Source organism: Grus americana, chromosome 14, assembly GCF_028858705.1.
Source record: "Grus americana isolate bGruAme1 chromosome 14, bGruAme1.mat, whole genome shotgun sequence".
Taxonomy (NCBI): domain Eukaryota; kingdom Metazoa; phylum Chordata; class Aves; order Gruiformes; family Gruidae; genus Grus; species Grus americana.
This window is the reverse complement of record NC_072865.1, coordinates 17,302,037-17,323,065: the sequence shown is the minus strand read 5'-3', so window position 1 is coordinate 17,323,065 and position 21,029 is coordinate 17,302,037. Positions and strand designations below refer to the sequence as shown.

The window sequence follows — 21,029 nt, the reverse complement described above, 5'->3', positions numbered from 1 at the left end:
AGTTTGCTTAGCAGTGCTTCAGTTCTTGTATGTGATTCTCTGTTTATGTAATTTTCTTCAGTGGAAATGTTTTCTATATATGTAAAATATTATTATGTGGCTTTTTATAACAGTTAATAATTCTGATAATCAAGTTTAGTTTGAGATGATGTGTAAAGCAGTGAGCAGATCAAAGCCACCTGCTTGACAGTTGTATTCTTCAGCTCTGAAAGGAACAAGTGATACAGGGAAACTGCTCAGAAGTCTCCTGGGTCAATATCTGCTTTTTGTTTGAATATGAAGCATGAACCTTTGTGTTTTTCCTTCCATGCATGTCTAGTTATCTCTCTGTCTGTTAGCAGCACATTATATATGTATAAAAGTTTCTTTGGAGAATTAAGTTGTGTTTGAGTTCTTGATGAAGTTATACTTGGTGGCTTAGAATCTTGTTTAATTGATAGCTCTCCTGTGTTAATCGTTGTTTTACTTTGTCTTTTACTTTGAAGGATTCTTTACCTTGCAAAATTGATAAAGCTTGCAAGACTAATCTGTTCTGTGCTTTGAGTAGCTAAATTGAGTGTGTCCGCATTTAGGTGCAATTTAGAAGCTTAGTCATCTGCTTACTCTGGAGTTTTCATGTGGTCTGGGGTTTCTGTTATACAAATATATTATTATGGTGTTTTTGGCCTAGGTGCATGTAGCTGCTGAAGTTGCACTGGCTTGTAATAAGTCTTCAACTTCCTCAATTTTGTCTCCAAGTTAAATCTAAGCTCCTGTCTTGAATGCTTCCATATTACTGCAGAACGCAATGGTAAACACATGCAAATATAATTATACTGACTCTTACGTTGACATTCTGTTTGTCTAGAATTCTTCCCACTAGAGATTACCGCTCTGTTGTTTGTGTAGTAATAGTCTCCAAAACCTTGCATGGAGCCTTTGGTGTTTGTTTTTTTTTTTTTTTTCCTCCTAGGTCATGTGTCAATAAGTAGACATACATGGCTTTGGCTTCAAAAAGCTTGCTCTTGGAGGTACTGATCCTGGGAAAACTTGACTGAGTTGCTTAATTTAATTTGGATACTTCCCTTTACTAATTTAATGCTGACTACTTGTGCTTGACTGGTCATTGACGTGCACTTGTGTACGATCAGAGTCTTGTCCTATTAAATTTCTTACCTCCTTTTGAAGTGATGGAAACAGGAAGGAGGATGAAATTAGCTATTGTAATTCGGTAGCTACAGAAGCAAATAGTGGCCATTGTCACATCGGTGCTTCTTTGTGCAAATTTGGATTAGATTCTGAGTTTAAAGGGAGTGGACTATTTAATGCAGATTTTTTTAATGAGTTACTCTAAGACTATTCACTTTTCTCATATTTTTACTTTTGCAGCTGAGTATTGATTCATGCAAAAGAATTAGGTGAAAGAAAAGCTGCTTCTGTAAAGAGCAGCTGTTGCCTTTTAGGAAGTCTTAAAATACAGATAATGAGTATTGCTTTTTTTCCCCCTGGAATTTGTGTATGTGAACCAAAGTCAGTATAGCTTACCTGTATAGATGGATTGTGAGGCCAAAACCAAGTAAATCCTAATAGTCTTCATACAGTAATTTATACAAAAATCCTTGTGTTGTACACTGTCACTTGAAATTGATTACTATGAAGTCATTTGAGCTTCTTAGTGAATACTATCAATAACCTTTTGGAATGTTATTGCCAAACATTTTTATTTTTTTAATTCAAGCATTTCCAGTTATGTTTAGAACAAAAAACCCTCTCCTGGGGTTGTCGTCTGCATTTCAGTAGCATCTAGGCTATTCCTCAGCTTCCACAGAGCAGGAAGAAAATGGTTTTCCCACAGAAATCTCACAAGATACTTGGGGAGCTATAAAGATGATAGGGGAAAAGGACTTTGTTCTAATAAGGATGTTCAGTGAGTAAGTTTCAGCCATTGCATGTTAAGAATTGGGCTTGTTTACTGGAGAGACTGTTCAGAAGACTTAAATCAGGATGTGTTCCCTCCCAGGAATTAATGGCTCAAATGACTTGAGGCTTAATTTTTCTGGATCCCCTTGGCTGCCTGTTGCTGCAGCTGATCTTTTAAAATGAATAGGTTTTTGTCTGGTGGTGGTCTAGTGGGATCCATTTTTTCTTGATTAGAAGATTTAATTATTCCTGACCAAAGATGGCCAATAGAAGACATTGGTTAACATTGTAGTTATGTTGGCTTACACTTGATTCACTAGAAATGAATGGAAAACTGTTTTCCTTTGAGTTCAAAGTTGAAATGTGTCAGGATCCTTTCCTAGTTACAATTGCATTGTTCTTTGTTTTTTGCATATTACACCTGCTAAGGGTGGTGTAATCTTCGGATAAATTTTCCAAAGACTGAACTTGAATTGAGCTCTTTCTCCTTTGGCTGGGGACTGCAGTTGACCATTCAAGTAATGTTTCATGCAAATGAAATAATTTTAATTGGTGGATTTTTTTAAAATCTAATTAAGAAGTAAATCACACCCCCCACCCCACCCCCAAATTCCTGATTTCCTTTATCTCTTTATTTTTTCCTTACTTGCCTCTCTTTCTCTAAATTTGAACTTACAAAATATAACTAAGTCTTGTTACTGAGGTAACATAACTAGCTCTTTCCAATTCAGAATGATTGTGAACTCGCAAGTTCTGGAGCATCTCTTGTCTTCAAAAGTGCCTCCAGCCTTATGAGGTACTAGACTGTAGCAAACTCTTTTTGTGATTAAAGGGATGATTCTTCCTTTGAAGTTAACCCAAAATACTCAGATGGACTTTGGTCTTGATGTGAGCTTCACTGTTCTGTAGTTAGTTTCTTGTAATACTACATCTCAAATGTTGTGTTAACCTCAGGGAGAGGTTGTGGAACGTTCTTCATGAGTAACCTAGTATCTCTCAGTTCTTTCTCCTGTTTGCTCTTTGCAACTACAGACAGATACTGGATCAGGTAAAGAATTTCTGTGGCTCAGGACTGAAACCCCTTTCAGCAATGGTTGATCTCCTATGGCTGAGGAGAAAGTGTGACTGTGAGCAAGTGTGCTCCTTCAGTGCTAGCAGATCAGGTACTAGTTTTAAGTAAAGTCAACTTTTGGGTGTAGGCTTGATGATGACAGCTGTAGGAATCAACATGCACATCCTCTGTCTTGTAGTTCCACAGCTCCCTACAAGGTGCTTCTCTTCTTCTGTTTGGCTTATTTTTTGCTCCTGCAAGACAAAGCAGTGTTGTTTGTCCTCTTCGCATTGAGACAAAGCAAATTTCTCACCTGTTGATTCAAGTGCATTATTATAGCATTATATATGGATTTTGGCTTGGGACTGCTGTTGTCACTCCCATCCCTTTTATGTTCATTAACATGTTTTGCTTGCCAGTGTAAGGCTATATCAATTTGACTTTTTGGTTGTTTTTAAGTAGTTTTCAGGATAAGAAAGGGCTGGGTTCTAGTAATATTCTGGTTGCAACATGGCCTAAAGTACTCCGTTTTCAGTATTTTTTTTTCAGTCTTTTCTCCAGAGATCAGTAATACTCCGTTTATTTTCAAATCTGTTTTCAATGTTGTCCAGTCAGACATATCATTTAAAATCCTGAATGGGTCTTAGGAGTGGCAAGAACTTGTTCTTCCCCATTAAGAAATGGCCTTGTAAGCAACTGACTGTCTTATCTAATGGTACTAAATATGTAAAAGATCTATCTACCTATTTACATAAGGGGAACAGGTCTGTGATCTTGTACTCAGAGTAAATTTTAGATGAGTTTAGGCCACCTCTGTAGAAAGAAGCTTTAAGATGCTGATTCTTACCTCTCTGCTAGTTACTTTCAGCTTTTTTTTTCTTTTTTTTTTTTTTACCCCAACTGTATCTGGTCTGTCAGTTGTCTCTGTCAGAATAAATTTGTCTTGTATTTCAGTTTTACACCATCTGTTTGGCTGCAATATATGTTTTTAATCCTATGACTGATAGATTTCTGGAGCTTTTAATTAGATTTTTACCTCTCTGTGAGTTGCTTCTTTTTCTGAGACCTTAATTTAATTGTCTCTCAGGTGGAGGTCATTTTAACCGATGGCTATGTTCTTCCCTCTTCTGTCACTGATGAAGGGACAGTTTCAATAAACATCAGTTCAGTTAAAATGAGGAAGAAAACTTAGTGGTTTAAAGCTGGTCTTGTCTTGACTTCCCAGCAAGCAATCTGCAAAACCTATCTGAAATTTACTTCTAAATTGATTTCAGAATTTGTATTGCTCAACCAACTCACTTCTACCTTGTGTTGGGTTTGCATGGCAAGGCTTTGGTAGTGGAGGGGGGCTACAGGGGTGGCTTCTGTGGAAGCTGCTAGAAGCTTCCCCAGTGTCTGATAGAGCCAATGCCAGCCGGCACCAAGATGGACCTGCCGCTGGCCAAGGCCAAGCCAATCAGCGCCTCTGTGATAACATATTTAAGAAGGGAAAAAAAACCCAACCCAGTTAGAGCTTTGGCAGCCGGAGAGAGGAGTGAGAAGATGTAAGAAACTCTGCAGACACCAAGGTCAGTGCAGAAGGAGGGGGAGGAGGAGCTCCAGGCACCAGAGCAGAGATCCCCCTGCAGCCCGTGGTGAAGGCCATGGTGAAGCAGGCTGTCCCCCTGCAGCCCATGGAGGAAGGGTGAGGGGGTGTAGCGATTCCACCTGCAGCCCGTGGAGGACCCCACGCCGGAGCAGGTGGAGGCACCTGAAGGAGGCTGTGGCCCTGTGGGAAGCCCACGCTGGAGCAAGCTCCTGGCAGGACCTGTGGACCCGTGGAGGGAGGAGCCCATGCCAGAGCAGGTTTGCTGGCAGGACTTGTGACCCCGTGGGGGACCCCATGCTGGAGCAGTTTGCTCCTGAAGGTCTGCACCCCGTGGGAGAGACTCACGTCGGGGAAGTCCATGGAGGACTGTCTCCCGTGAGAGGGACCCCATGCTGGAGCAGGGGAACGATGAGAGGAGTCCTCCACCCTGAGGATGAAGAAGGGGCAGAGACACCACGTGATGAACTGACCGTAACCCCCACTCCCCGTCCCCCTGTGCTGCTGAAGGGGGAGGAGGTTGAAGCCAGGAGTGAAGTTGAGCCCAGGAAGATGGGAGGGGTGGGGGGAGGTGTTTTAAGATTTGATTTTATTTCTCATTCCTCTACTCTGTTTTGCTTGGTAATAAATTAGATAAATTTTCTCTCTAATTTCAGTCTGTTTTGCTCATGCCGATAATTAGAGAGTGATCTCTCCCTGTCCTTATCTTGACCTACAAGCTTTTTGTTATACTTTTTCTCCCCTGTCTAGTGAACAAGGGGAGTGAAAGAGCGGCTCTGGTGGGCACCTGGCGCCCGGCCAGGGTCAACCCACGACATACCTATACTTTCCTAAAAACTGGCAACGCTGTTGCAGAAATGATTCTTAACTTCTGATGTCAAAGGGACTTAATAGGAGAGCCCTCTGTGCTTTGCACAGTGAGGTCAGTATGACTGCCTTCCTACTTCAGTTGCATGGTGAGGAATCAGCCTTGTGCAAGTAGTATCAGGTTGCTAATGAAGGACCTCAAACACCTATTAAATGTATTTGGAGTCCAAGCAATGCTGAGAATTTTGGGAGATAGTGTTCTTATTGCTCATGTCTCACTGGTTGCTATGTGGACCTGTGTTCGTTCCAGTTTGAGGTGCAAGGCTTTTAGCAGTGATGCTATATTTAGGAGTTTAATTGGAGAGACTTTAACCCACTTCTGTTGTGTGGGGAGACTGCACTGACATAATGCTGTGACTGTATGTACGGGCAATCACCCAAAAGAACAAGACAGATCAGTTGCCTGTAATTTTTCAGAATGCTTTCTCTGTGTATTTTTGCAGCCATTCCTGTCTACATAAACAGAAGATTGGTGGTTCTATTTCAGCCAGGGCTTCGTGTAGGTGGAGGGATAAACTGCTCTGCAGGTTAATGATTTGGAGATCACTAACCAATTTTAACAGCCTGTGAACATGCTTGTAGAAGGTGTGTGGAGAATGGTGATGAACTCCACTTCTGATAGATGTTTAATTTTTTTTTTCCCCTTCCATTTTGATGTTCTTGCTTGGGAGGAACTGTGTTAATTTAAAAAAAAAGAAAGGTCACTTTGCAAAATTTTAAATTTAATGTAATTGTCATGATATCAGTTAAAAATATGTAAGTTAGGCTACTTCAGAGTTGAGGACAGTGCCAGCTGTACCGATCAGTACTGTTTCATCTGCTTGTCTTCATCCCTTTGCTTTTTTTGTCTTTGCTGAAAGCCCTTTGGGACTTATTTGTTTGCACGATGCTTAACATGAAGAAATCTGGAGCTATTGAAAGGGTGCTCCCAGGCATGATAACAGAAACAGTAATACATTTCATATTGGTGAATCTGAGGTTCTGATCTCCAAAAATCACAGCACTATAAAATGCAGTTTTTAATGTCTGGCTCCAAACTCTTTTTTTCCAAGAGCTAGATTCTGTCAAGGTTGGCCGCTTCACTGGAGGGAAAGTGGCGGAGTGGAGGGGAAGAGTATGTGAATGAACATTCTCGTGAAATGTTTCAACAGATAAGCATTTAACTATTATGAAAATAACATGCTGAAAGCAGAGGCAAAGGTGCATTCTTGTGCATACTAATAGTTAGAGGACTATTTCTTAGTCCTTGTTTTTTCAGTTGGTTTTTTCCTTTATTCCTGTGGTTGGTAAGGAATGCATTAGTTGTACAAAATAAATGTATTAGTAGATTGTAAAGTATTACTGACACGTGGTGTTATGGCACCCTAATAAATAAATTTGACAATTTCGAAAGGTATGGACAGTGAGTTGTGAGCTTTATGCACTTTCTCAGGTCATAGGAAAACTAAATGTTTTAAGTCAGTTCAGCCAAACTGTCCTAATGTATTGTTTTCCCTGACATTTTCTCTGGTTATGCACTGGTGAATAACGAGTACTTCAACTTTAAAAGCTGCTAAAATATCTGAAGTACTACTTGGTTGTCTGACTGGTAAAAATGGTTATTAGCGTTAGCAGTAGATATAGTTTTGTATATTATGTAATACTGACCTAATACAAAAACTTGACTTGGAAAAGCTTTTGCCACAAACAACTTGCCCCAAAGTAGAAAAGATTCCAATTCCAAACTTCGGTTTTTCTTTAGAGATTCCAAAAAGCTCATCCTAAAGTGGAAACCGTTTCCCTAGAATTTCATGAACATGTTCCTTGGGACATGCTGCCTTGTCAAAGATGGATGACCAAATAAATTCTCCATTGTTACACAGAGCTCCATGTTAGAATCTAATTTAGCTTTACATTAATGCTTTTTTCCCCTCTTACAGTAAGAAAAATGCCAACAGCACAGAATCCTTGTCTGCCAAAGGTTTGAGTGCCTGTTCTCTCTGTTTTAGTATATAATATGTAGCATATAAAGGTCATATAACAGCTGTGGTCACATGACATCAAGCCCATTAAAATTAATCACTGCATATGTGTGTACTGGTCATCCACAGATACGGAGACACTAACATTTCATTAAAACAGTCTTAGAAAAAGCTGCATTCTGAAAGCAGTTCAAATGTCTTGTTCTGTCCTGTTAGTCACAAAGTATGTTTTGCCTGGACTTTTAGTGGGACCTTAATTTATGGATTTTCCCCAGATTTATCTTTCATCTGTGTGATGGCTTTATTTAGACTGCGGACGTGTTATATTAAGTACATTTTTTTGAAATGCTGATTTCCGAAAAACCTGGATGAAACATCTTTGGTGAGGGTAACAGTGGTTACAGCACCGCTTAGCGTGGTGGGAACCTCTGGGTCACCAGCTTCTCTGAAATAGTTGTAGAGTGATGAGAAGAGGCTAGCTGTCTCATCCTTTTGAAGTGGTAGAGCTGGTTAGAGTTGGTGTTTTAAGAATATAGCTGGAGAGCAAAAAAAGAGAACTCATTATAAGGGAATAGCAGAGGGAAGCAATTGTGCATTTCTGAAATACCTAAATAAATGCAGTAGGGAGGTAAGCTGCAGACAAGGATAAAGTGGTGAAACAAATCACGGAAGTAAAATTCTTGAGCAAAGAAAACTTGTTTTCCAGAAGTGGAAGTAGATATTGAGAAATAAAGCCCTAAGGCAAAGGGTGGTTCTTCAGAGTGAGATGAAAACACACATCTGGATATAAGTTTCTCAGATAGGAATGTGAAAGTATAAGCAACAGCCCAATTGTCCTTTGGAGTTGCGAGTTTTAATAGATAAGATATGCAAGGGCAGCAAAAGATAAGGAGCAATCAAAAGTGTTTTATGGATTTTTTTTTTTGAGCTGTTTGGGGTTTTTTGTGTTTTGTTTTTTGGTTTTTTTTTTTTAACCTGGGAAATTCTTTAGCTAATTGCTTATGAAGTTTTTTAGAAGTTGAAAATGAATTATTGCCTGTTGACATTAACTTCATCTTATAGTATAGGTATTTCCAAGGCTGTTCTTCCATAGTTCTTAGGTATATAATAGGCTTAGTGCAAAGTGGTTTTGTAAGCATGAGTAGTTGTGGTAACTTGAAACATCAAATATGTGTGCCAAGTCTAGTTTAGAAAAACTTGAGTTTTGTGTTCATTTAGCAAACATTGTGAAATCAACTTCACTCCAGTGAGACAACTGTTGAAAACCAAAAGTTGGAGGAGGACTGGGAGGGACGGGGAAGGTAGGAATCTACTTGAGAATGAAGAAGATTGTTTGTGGTTGTAACATCTGGATGCTAACTTGGTCAAGTCAATACACAACTTCCTTCCAAATTTTATTTTACATATTAAAACTGTCCTACGTCTTTTTCTGCAACTTCTTGGCTTAATCTGCTCCTTAGTGGCTCTGGTAGACGTGCACACTCAGAGTGGTACTTCTTGGAAAGTACAGAGTTGGTGAAACTGGATACTTGTTAAATTAAAAAAACCAAACCCTGAACAACAACAAAACCCCCAAACACAAAGATCTCTATTACCTTTCCAGGAAAAATCTCCTGGGAAGAGTTTCTAGTCTGTGCATGTCTGAAAGTGAACAAGGAGATGAAATCAAGGCTTGGTTGGTAGAACTTCTTTTTTTTTCTCAAGTCATCAAGAATTACGGCAGTCAGAAGCAGGTGTGAAATATTTCAAGTCCTAAACATCAAATTGTCTGTATTAGTGAAGAGCACTTAAACAGATAGCAGTTTCTTCACTATGTCGTGAAGTTAGTCGTGTACCACATAGTTAAGTGAAATAGACACTTAAATGCAAACCCTGCATACTGTCTCTGTGGAATAAAGCAATGTGAATTTTGCTGAAGTTTACATGCAATGTTTTTTGTTTTTTTTTTTCCCTGGATGAGCCTGTTGTAATTAATTGTATATAGAATTAAAAAAAGCAAAACTGACACAAAAAAAGTGTGCAGAAGAGTCAGGGTGAAAAGCAATCTCATGAAAAATAGTAAATTTTGTCAATCCTTGTTTCTCACTTTATTGCATTTTGTTCTAGAAGTCGTTAGTATTAAATCAGCATTAAACACATCAGAGAAATTATTAAAATGTTGGGAAAGTATAAGTGTTTGCTGTAAATTGTAGTAATGACATTAACTGAAGAATGCTAATACTTCTTAGAAGATTTTTCTGAAGTTCAGTTATCAGAGGTTATATTTTACATTGATTTAGAAGGTATTCCTATTTGAGATACCCAAATGAATTCACATTCACTAACCTTTAAAGTCCAGAAGTGATGCAGATTGAAGCGCAGGCACATATTTGTTCATATTCTGATGAAATTGTCCACTTGGTAGTTCAGTGAAAATATGGCCTGGAGAATGTTTGACATTGATTTCTACCTGTGTAACTTCTTGGTCTTTGTTTACTGGACTGATGTAACCACCTAATGGCCATACAACCAGCTGGTGCATGTTGGATATGAAAGATGAGCTACAGTTACAGGAGTTAAGTAGGAATGGTTAAATACAATCAAGAACTGAAAAGAAATAAGTAAAAAATAAAAGTTTTTGTATATGCAGTTGTTAACCTGGTTTTGTTTTGGTTTTTTTATATGAATGAAAATGATGCTTGAGCTAACATGGCACAGTGCTGTACTTCTTTCTCTTTATAATGTGCATGTCCTGACTTTTTCATATTAAAGCATGTTTCTGTAGCAACTGTATTTTAACATTTGCTATAGTTTTCTTTCTGCTTCAGATTTAAAGCTTTCTACTAACCCCTTCCCTCTCTCCCTCCTCCCCCGAATGGAAACCAACAAACAAATGTTTTACTCTTTTCTTTGTAGAAAATGTAGAATCATAGAATCTTGAGGTTGGAAAGGACTTCTGGAGGTCATCTAGTCTAGTCTCTGCTCAAAGCAGGGTCAACATGGAATTCAGACCAGGTTATACAGGGATTTGTCCAGTTGTGTCTCGAAAGCCACAGCACCTTTATGCAGCCTGTTCTGCAGCTTGACTGTCCTGATAGTGACAAGGTTTTTTCTTTTTTATAAACAGCTCGCATCTCCCCTATTTCAGTTTATTATCACTGTATCTCTCTTGCTGCATACCTCAGTAAAGAGCCTTGCTCAGTTTTCAGAGTAACCCCTCTGTAGATATTGGAAGACTGCTTTTCAGTCACCCAAAGCCTGCCCTTCTCCAGACTAAACAAGCTAAGCTTCCTCTGACTCATCTTACATAGCCAAGTCCCTTGATCATTTTGGTGGTATTTTACTGGACTTGCTCAAATTTATGAGCATCTTTCTTGGACTGAGGTGCCCAAAACCGGACACAGTATTCCCTGAGTAGTTGAGAAAGGCACTATTCTCCCTTAATCCACAGATGTTGCTTCGGCATAGCCCGCAGTGAGGTTGGTCAAGCTTGATTTAACTTTGGTAAATCTGTTGGCTGTTTTCAGTCATCTTCTCTTCTGTGTGCCCAGAAATTACTTGCAATAGTATTTGCACTGACTTTTTCAGGGACCAAAATGAGGCTGATGCTGACCAGCCTGCACTTTGCTGTATCATTCTTTTAAACCTTTTTGAAGACACATGTAATAATTACCTGTATCAGATGTCACGACAAGGCTGCACTTTATCAACCAGATCTCTCTGCACCAACAGATGCATCCTATCTGTTCCTACAGGTTTGCATGGATCAGAATTTCTTAAGAGATGCTTGATTTGATCCTCTGCCACTACTGGTTGTTCCAGTCCTCCTTGAGTCTTGTCTTTAGACACAAAGACTTGGGAGACTGTGTCAGTTGTGTCAGTGAAGACTTAATGCAAAGAAAGCATTGAGCACCTCAGTCTGTCACTAAACCATCTTCCTTATTCTTTTATAGCTAATGTACTGCTAGAAGCTTTTCTTGATGACCTTTGTCAGTTTGAACTCTAGCTGAGCTTTGACTTTCCCAATACCATCACTTAATGTTTGGGCAATGTTTCTGTACTCCTGCATACCATACCCTCTCTTCTGCACTGGAGCTCAGTCTTGAGATGCCTGTTATGCCAAGGTGTGGTATTCTGATATACCTGCTCATTTTCCTCAGTATCTGGATGGAGTGTTCTAGGCAGCTTCCCACAGGATGTCCCCCATCAATCCCCTGAATTCTGAAAAAAATTCAGAATTCTGCAAAATTGTGTTCTGCTTTCCTGAAGTCCAGGGTCTATACTCTGCTACCTACCCTCCTCACACCCCTCAGCATTTTGAAAGTCATTGTTTCATGATCACTGAAGCCAAGCATTCTACTGAATATTTCACCCCCAACCGCTTCATCATTTCTGAGTAGCACATCAGGAAAACTTAATTCATGGTTGGCCCATCTAGCATCTATTTTAGGAAGCTATGTCTGACCCCTTCTGGAAACCTCCTGACTTGTTGGCCTGCCCCTGTGCTGCCTTTGCAAGAAATGCCAGGGAGATTAAAGTTCTTCATAAGAACCAGTGTCTGTGATGTGGAGACTTTCTCCCATTGCTTAAAGTGGTGTTCCCTCCTTCACCCTGAGTGGGTGGTTGATAACAAACTCCAACCACGATGTCACCTTTGGTGACTACTCCTCTGATCCAGACCTACACACTCGATGGGACTCTCGCCCGGTCCATAGAGGAACTCCAGACATTTGAGCTGTTCCTTCATGTGAATGGCAGCCTCTCCTCATCCTCTTCCTTGCCTGTCTTTACTGAGAACCCTGTATTCAGTCATCACCAAATATGCATATGACTACAAGAGCTATCCCACCATGTCAGTTATTCCAATGGCGGTGTGTTTCTGCATCTGTAGGCGAAACGTTAGCTCTTTCTACTTGTTTCGTAAGCTTTGTATTTGTGTACTGGCCCATGAGACTGTGTCAGTACAACTTCTCGCCCTGTTTTATTCTTCCTGCAGGCTCTTTGTCTTTCACAAGGGCATGGATGACACTACCAAGTGAGATCTGGAGCACATCAAGAGTAACTACAAAACTTTGGGTACAAAGGTGAAGGGCATGGGAGTGTAAAATGTAGTTAGAACATTAATCTGCCAGCATAACGTTGCCTTTATATATAATAAAATCTGCAAACTGTAATAATTAGTCAGGAGTTCCTGCAAGCTAGGACAAACATGTATTTCCTTGGAAGAAGCAGAGTACTTGAATTATTTGGTCCATTGTGCTGCTTTCTGCAGGTCTAAGGTATGACTTTCAACAGCAATCTGCTCAATGGGGAGCGCAGTCACTGCACAAGTTGCAAAAGGTAATTTTTTTCCTTGGTGTTTTTAACACCTATAGTTTGCCAAGTAATTTTTCTTATTTTTATAACTATGAGGACAGAAATGCGTTGCCTGCAAGCAATTCCAGATAACTTTGACACTTAATGTGGGTTATTAACCAAGCACTTCTGTAATGGGCTTAAGAATGGATAGCTTATTCACAAAATTAGGGCACTTAACCTTTAAGATCAGTTTTCTCGTTGTTCAGACAGAAAGAAAACAGTCTGAGTCATACCTGAAAGCCTTCTGTAATCAGAAGGAACAAGCTAATATTTTTGAATTAAAAGCTGTATCGTGTGGGTGTGTTGCAGAAGTATGATGGACTGCAGCATGAAATATGTACATTCCAGCTATTGTGTGGCTATTTAATTACTACTTGAATTATTCTGGAGACTGAAACTATCTAGTGTCATGCCTGTGCTATCCAACAACAACAAAAATTATTGAATGTTGGGATGTAAGTTTATTGTTATTCTGGTTTAACATGGGTAATATCAAAATTACTGGATCCTAATATCATGTGTGTGTTAATACATTCTGTGCAGTACTTGTTTACTAAAGCTATGCAGAATATTTCTGAATCCTGTTGAGAACTGGTGGTTGTGGCAGGGCTCATTTTTTTTTCCTCTACTAATATGTCTCCACATAGGACTTAATCTTACTGCAGATCCGAGAAGGGGGTCTACATTCTCCTACCTACTAAGTAGTTACAGACTGCAGTAAGATCTCCCTTTAACCTCTTATTTAAGTTCAACACGCCCAGCTCTCAGCTTCTGTTCATATGTCATATGCTGCAGCTTTCTGATGGTCTCAGCGGCCCTTTACTTCACTGTCTCCAGTGTATCAATGCCTTTCTTGTACTGGGGAGCCTGAAACTGGATACAGTATTGCAGATGATCTGTCACAAATCCTGAATACAAGAGATTGGTCAATTCTTTCAAATCCTTAAGCCCTTCTGGCTATGCTCTTGCTAGGACAGTCTGGTCAAGGGTGGCTTTGACTCCTGCAAGGGCACACTGCTGATGTTTTTTGGCCCACTGGGGCTCCAAGATCCTTTTCTGCAAAGCAACTCCACGGTCAGTCAGTGCCCCACCTGTAATTGTTGCATGGGCTTATTTCCTCCTAGGTGGAGGACTTTTTTTTTCCTATTGAACTAGATGATGTGAAATGTTTGGAGAAGTACCAGTCTTAGAAGTCAGCAAAAAAGTAAAAAAATAATAAAGAAATATAAATCTCATGCTCCTTTGCAAAGTCAACTGTTTGTTTTAAGGAGAAAAAATAGCTTAAAAAAAGTCTTATATTGAGATGGAACGTAACATCATAAAAAAATTATTACTTCAGCTGAACATGATTTTGAAGTTTTTTGTCTTTTTCTTTACAAGTGGTATTCATACTTGCCCAAGTGATTTGGAAACTAATGGAATTTATGTATTTCATAAAAATTCAGTCCCAGGACTTTATTTCCTGCATTGCAAAAGTTGAGATGGAAATATGTTAAATCTGAAGATATGCAGATTGTGCTGCCAGAGGGTTTTAGGGTAGTGTTATAACTGAGTAGTTTATCATAGTAACTTTGAAGTTCTTGGATTGAAGGCATAAGAGAATTGCCAAGCGCTCTCTGTAGGGAATTAGTCATTTAAGGTTAAAAGGCTAGTGGCAGTCCATACCCATTAAATACAAATTAAGTCCATAGCAGAAATCCTGGAAAACGGTTAAAATAACCAAACAGATAGTGGGTGTGTGTAAAGACTGCAAAGGGTAACCAAAAGCTACTCTATGGATACGTTCGTACACGAGAGTGGATTTTTCTCCTTTTGATGATTATGGTTGTTAGCATGTTCCCAAACTAAAAAGAAAAGTACTTGTAAAGAGAGGAGGGCTTTAGTGAACAACCTTTTGCCTTTAACCCTGCAGGTAGCTTTCATAAAAATCAAGATGGTATTCCTCATGGCTTTAAGCTTCTAGAGTGCAGTAGGTAGCCAAGTGAATGGTTAACTTACCTGCAAAAATGCATGTTTCCTCGAGTTCAGATGTGTGTTTGTGTTCATGGTTACCTTGCCCAGTGATTGGGGAGTGGGAAAACAAATCAAACAAAAAAATTTTAAAGGGATGACTCAGCTGTCATTCTAGCAGGTGGTTTGGATCGACAAAGTCCTTTAGCAGTGTAATGGCAAAACAATAAAAGCCTTGTTTCCCAAGAATGTGTGCTGCTTGAGTTATTTGGAGGAATTGGGCTAATGAAAAATATCAGTAACTCTTTAGATTCATGAATCCGGATCCAATTCTTATCACCTGAATTTTAGCTCCCACATTTTAAATGTTACTGTCAAGTTGATTTATCATATAAAATAAATCCTTTGGAATGTATTGCAAATTAATCATAACAAAGAATGTGTGTTATATCCTCAAAACAGTTGCTCTTAAATTTATGGGGAAATTGTTTTTCTTCTGTTCTTCATGAACTTTGGGAAGTTCCATGAATTGTGTCCTAGCTGAGGTTTGTTTTGATGTGAGTTCTAGATGGCGTGCTGTATCCTGACCTGTTTGGCTCTTAGGGGAGAAGGGAGATTTTCATTAATTCCTAAGTGTGGTGTTCTGTGTGACATACAAATTTTATACATCCCTTGTTGGAGAATACAGTGCCCACGCTTCAGACTTAAAAACCAAACAAAACCATTTGGGAGTTGTACTGAGAGCTAACTGTTTTTTATGCTTTAGTAAGGCTTTTGACTGTGGCTTCTGTGTGCCTAGAAAAGCACAGCTAGGCAAGCAGAGCTAGCTCCAAAATGGGCAGCTGATTTCCAAGACTATAGGGGTTTTAAAGAGTTGAGGAATTAAGTTAGGGGTTCACCTGGGTATGTTCAAGACTCACAAGTATGATGAGGGCCCAGACTTTGGATTATCTTGGAGACTACAATGCACAGGGGGTGCAGCAAGTAGCAAAATGACCTCTGAGTAATAGGACCTTGCTACAATCTAGTAGTGTTTTTCTGAATTTTTGCATCTTTGTATAGAAAAGGATTTGAATTTTATATAAGAATATTTATATGTAAGTATTGAATTGCTGATTTGAAGATTGTTGCAAGACTTCAGCATCTGATTGCCTTTCTTATTGGCTCTTTTGTAAGAGTTGTAATGTTTATTGTGGTACTGATGTGTTGTCAAACTCAGCTCTGGTCTTGTACATTAAAGTATAGGCTCAGAGCTGGCTTAAGATGAGTGTGTATATTTGCCAAGGTATGTGAGTCTAGAAGATAGAAGCGCATAGTGCGGAGTGGCAAGTGGATTTACTTCTCAAGTCATAAACTTTATACAGTCCAAGGAAGAGGATGGAGACTAAGAGCAGTGTCCAGATGTTTTAGAAAAGTTGAGTGGCTAAGCAGAATAATTTGTAACTGAAATTTAAGTAATTTAACAGAGGAAATCTGTGCACTTCTGCTGCTGTTTGAAGAGGTATAACAGCATGCTCCACAGAATGCTGGAGATGCTTTAAAATATTTAAAAGTCTGTCTTAAGTTCACTAGATTGTCTTTAGAGAGGAATGAAAGATGAAGCAATATAGAGAAATTCTTGCTATGAAGCGGGATTTGCTCCAATTGCTCCGAACATTCCTGTTTGTAATAAGTGTGTATGTTGCGTGACTTAATCTTCAACATCTACAAAATATGGATTTAATTAAATTGTTAATAGAACATAGCAGGATATGTTTATGAGGAAAGTTCTTCTGAACTCACTTTCATGATGTCTTGTACCATTCTAGTCCAATTCATGTTTCTATTCCCACTGAAATAATTCCTGCCATGTCTGTTTTCTCAAAGCTGCCAGGACACCTGCATTGTCCTTAACATATTTTATGCTAAAAAAAACCCCATAGATTGACCAGAGAGACCTAATACCAAAAGCTTTACTAAAGCTGGTATAAATGGCAGTTTCAGTTTCTTTAAGTGAGTGGTATCAACTTTGCTCCTGGCACACCAGAAGAGACCTGTATTCCTTAATGGAGTGTCTTAGATGATGAGACAATATTATCTGAATGTGAAATGATAAAGTGGTAGCTGGCTGATGTACATGTGTGGTGAGATAGATGTGTCGAGTAAGATCCAAGATCTGCTTGGCCCCACACACTATGCAAAATGCAGGAATTGTGCACAATAAGAATTTTGTGTACAATGACTATATCTGCACATAGGTATTGGTCGAAGTTAAATATAAATTAAATTAACCTTTACAGTATAATCTTCCCTATGTCTTTGACCCAGATGATTTCTATTCAAAGCTGTGTTTGCTTCCAACAGTTCTCATGAACACTGATGTGTTTGAAAGCCAACCAAGATTAGATGTTAAGGTTTAGCTTTTTGTAGTTGAAACCCACTAGTGAGCCCATAATCAGCTGCCAAACTTTATAAAGGAAACATAAAATATTATGTTGCCCACAAACACCAGCTGTAAACCACTAATGTCTGCATTAGTTGGGTAACTTCACAGTCCTGAAGTTTAATTGACTAATGGGGTAACCTGTGGCAATCTGCTGCTTTGCAGCAGTGTTAGACCTACTGTGAACGGGAGGAGGAAGTGTTACATAGTAGTTCATCAAGGTTTTAGTCTGTTTTTCTTCAAATGGCAGATAAGCCTTGAGGGAGAGCATGCTGGAACAGGCAAATGTTCAGAAGGTAAATGCTACTTTTTAAAACAGAGGTGGCAGTTGTCAATTAAATCCTAAATGGTTTAAGGAAAGTGAACTCCATGAAGAACAGTTCTCTTAAAGGTAGAACATTTGTCCAAGTAATTTTACTTGCAGAAGTGGAAACCTTCAACTTGGCTACTAACCTTCAGAAGGGTTTAATAGAATAATTGATGTTATGTATACAATATAGGCTGTGCCAATCTGCAGGAGTACAGGAAAAAGCAGTCTCAAGATATGTATTGATCAAGGAATGTCAAAGTCTTTTTTTCGAATAGAGAACTGTGGATTTCATCAGGGGAAGAATGTTGAATAGCAGGAGTGGTTTTGGGGCTGAAAGTTGAGAGGAATAGAGCTGATGTGTGGGATTGGTCTCATAGTCTGGGCAGGAGGGGTGGTGTGGTGGAGAGATTGCTATGTATATGACAGGAATGCAGTTCTGCATGCACCTGTTCAAGCTGGGTAAAGCTGTGCTGAGAATTAAGGTTTATCAAAATGGACAAAAAGTGAGGCCAATGACACTGTGCTGCCCCGTATACCATAGCTGACTCCTGTCTGCCTTGGACAATTCTAACCGGCTTAATGCTGTGCCTGTTCCGAGATACAGGCAAGGGAAAACTTCTGAAGGAATGACTTGAAAAGCAGATGGGAAACAACGTGCAAGTAAACCACAAGCTATTTATGTGTTGCTTACTCCAGACTTAATTCTTTCCAATGCTTCTTGCAATCAGGTCACCCTGGCGCACCAGTGAGTAGTTAATGATGCACCAGGGTGGAAGAACTGAACTGAGAACAGAAGAGGAAATTAAGCTGGAAAATCTGAAAGATGTAGGCAGTGATTCAAAGGTATTCCTGGAGAAAAGCACAATTCAGTCAACAGGATAAACACAAATGGAAGAGAATGGATGGTGCATGCAATGAAAGTGCCCTGTAGTTGTTTTGTGGTTTTGGTTTGGTTTGTTTTTTTTCTTTAATGGACCTTTTTTTAAATATAGTTGACATAAGTCAAGCAAGGATTCATGTAGCTGAAATGAGGGATTTCTCCCCCAATCTCCTTATTATCCTTGGTTTTCATCTGTGCTAAAGAAAATGGTTTCCTGATGGTAGAATGTCTCTCTTCTATTATTTAAGTGTGCCCTGTGCTAAGATGGACAAACTAACTCTTAAAAGTTTATCTGATTTTAAACCATTTTATGATTTATGAATTTTATTAGTGTTATTCTGACTTTTATCAATAACAATCAGAAATAGATTTCAATATTACAAAACACTTATTTCTGCACTTTGTATCTGATATACTGCTTCAATCCTGTTAATGTCTGTCTTATACCTTAGAAAGATTCACTACGAGATTGATGCAAATGCTTAAAAAAAAATGAAAAAATATTATGTATTCTATACCTATATGGCTTCTATTTTTAATGGCAGAATTCAGTAAAGAAGTTCTCATTATGAACAATGTGTAGAATTATTGGTCTGAATTTTAGGGATTGGATTGGTTTTTTTTTTTTTTTTAATAGCTCTTAATCTGTTCTTTCTTCCTGTTGTGTATGGCAAATTAAGTTGCTGTGGCAAAAGATGGAGATGTTAAACTGGAACTGGTGTGTCCCTGGCACAAATCTTGTAGATATACAGGCTGGGGTTTTTGTCAATATGAACTGTGAGCTTCACTATCATCATTGCAGGCTTACAAGTACCAGAGTACTCTCAGTTATGAAGTGGCTCATACTGTATTGAGTTTACTTCTTTGTGTTGGGTTTGGGCTTTGTTTTTTATCTTTTTAATTCCAGTAAATGAATGCACCAGCACATTAAAATGACCTTAAAAGGAGCTTAATTACATATCAGTTTGCATCTGAGATTTAGGGAACACATGCAAAAACAATTATGTATGTTTAGGAACATGAAGAGTTATTTCCTCAGACGAGTGAGTACAATTACCTGTACTCATCTAAATATTTACATTTTTGATAAGTGGAGGATAGTGTTCATATTAGGAAGATAAGTCCTGTTTCTTCTCTGAATATTGAAAATGTACCTTTTAACAAGCTTAAACTTCAAAATATGTAACTGCCTTTATTTGATAATGTGGTTCACACAGAAAAATGGAATTTGTTACCATGACAATTGCTTTTCATTTAAAGCCTTAGAAGACTATTACTTCATGTTGGCAGAAAAAAATTATCTTGATTCAAAGGAAATAGTCATTTATTCTTGAACACTCACGTCTGTCTTAGGAGTTCTGTCCTACTAATAGGATCTCATGTGAGGTGAAAGAAGACTGGCCTAAGTAGCAGCTGTACCGGAAGGCTTGTATGGAACTGCATGTGTGATGGAAAATTACTGGAAATTGTGCCAGCCGAGAGCACCTTTTCTCCCTGCGGGATGGTGTAGAATGATTACAAATGATTAAACTGTCTCAACACTTCAAGTGCTTTTGCATTTTTTTTTTTTTTTTTTCAGTATTACTTGCTGGGCACTTAGAAGCTATCCTAGACAGCCATCTATATAGCATTTTTCAGAATACAAATGTGATAGTTGGGGCATTCCTGGAAGTTCTGACTTCTACCCCTTCCTTGAATTCCCTTTTTTTTGCCTAGAGAAATAATCAACTTGAAACAGCACTTAAGAACAGCCATCTGATTTTCAGAAATTATTTCAGGTTCAAGGTTTGTGCAGGTGTCAGATGATTGCCAAATGTACTTAAAAATAATACTGTAATCTTATTTTTTGTTGTTGAATTTTACTAGAAATGGGAGAGAAATTGAACCTTCTGAATAAAAGAGGTGTATCCCCGTGCACATTAATGCAGGAACTATAGTAAAAATTAATTGCGTAGCAAAAGCCTCTACCTCCTGCTGTGGATTTGTGATCTTATGTTCTCTGTTAGAAAGTGAATGTCTAGCCTCATGCAAGTTTTTCATGCTAGATTGTTTTCATTCAATGGCAATAGACAAAAAAATGTGTCAGAACGTATTGTTTACAATCTCATGATCTTTAGAAAAATACTGAACCCTTTTTTGGCATGAAAACTGTTACCCCAAAGGCTTCTATTTTTGACATTTAGTAGCTTTTAGTAGACATAAAATGTGACTCAGAAGAAAAAAGTTTACTCCAATACTAGAAAATGTATTTTTCATAAAAGGCTTCTTGTATCTAGGAAACTGACACTCAGAACAAATTTCTGGTGACATTATGGAGCCTATATCTGTTTTTATTAATTGTAAGTTGGTGCCTATTGCTTATTATGTTAAAATAAGCACGGCTAAAGAGCAGGGAGAAAGGCTAGCTGTGTCTTGTCCCTGTTGGTTAACACCAGGTCAGGCAGAACAATTTGGAAAGAAAAAAACCCAACCAACAAGCAAACCCCCAACAATGGAATATGCTCAACTGCAAGAACTTTAGGAGTGCTTAGCAGTGCAGGTCTAGAGGGGAGAAAAGAGCAGCACAAATCCTATAGCACTGGCAGGTACATGGTGTGCTCTTTTGAAATGAAATGATGGAAAGACTCTATATGTTGGGAAACAAAAGGGCTTACTCTTGGTTTGTTGTGACTCTAAAGGCACCAAAGGTAGTGTACTAGCTGTCCTTAAGTATAGGATCTGTCTTGCAAGAAAGATTAGTTTATAAACTCCTTTGTTTTTAATTTGA

The 21,029-nt window shown here is 38.7% G+C and overlaps 1 protein-coding gene across 3 annotated transcripts in view; it reads left to right on the top strand.

Annotated features, from left to right (window-relative positions):
- The window catches only part of SLIT3 (slit guidance ligand 3), a 528,889-nt gene that overhangs the window by 4,575 nt on the left and 503,285 nt on the right, over nucleotides 1–21,029 (top strand). The gene's annotated exons all lie outside the window — the stretch shown is intronic.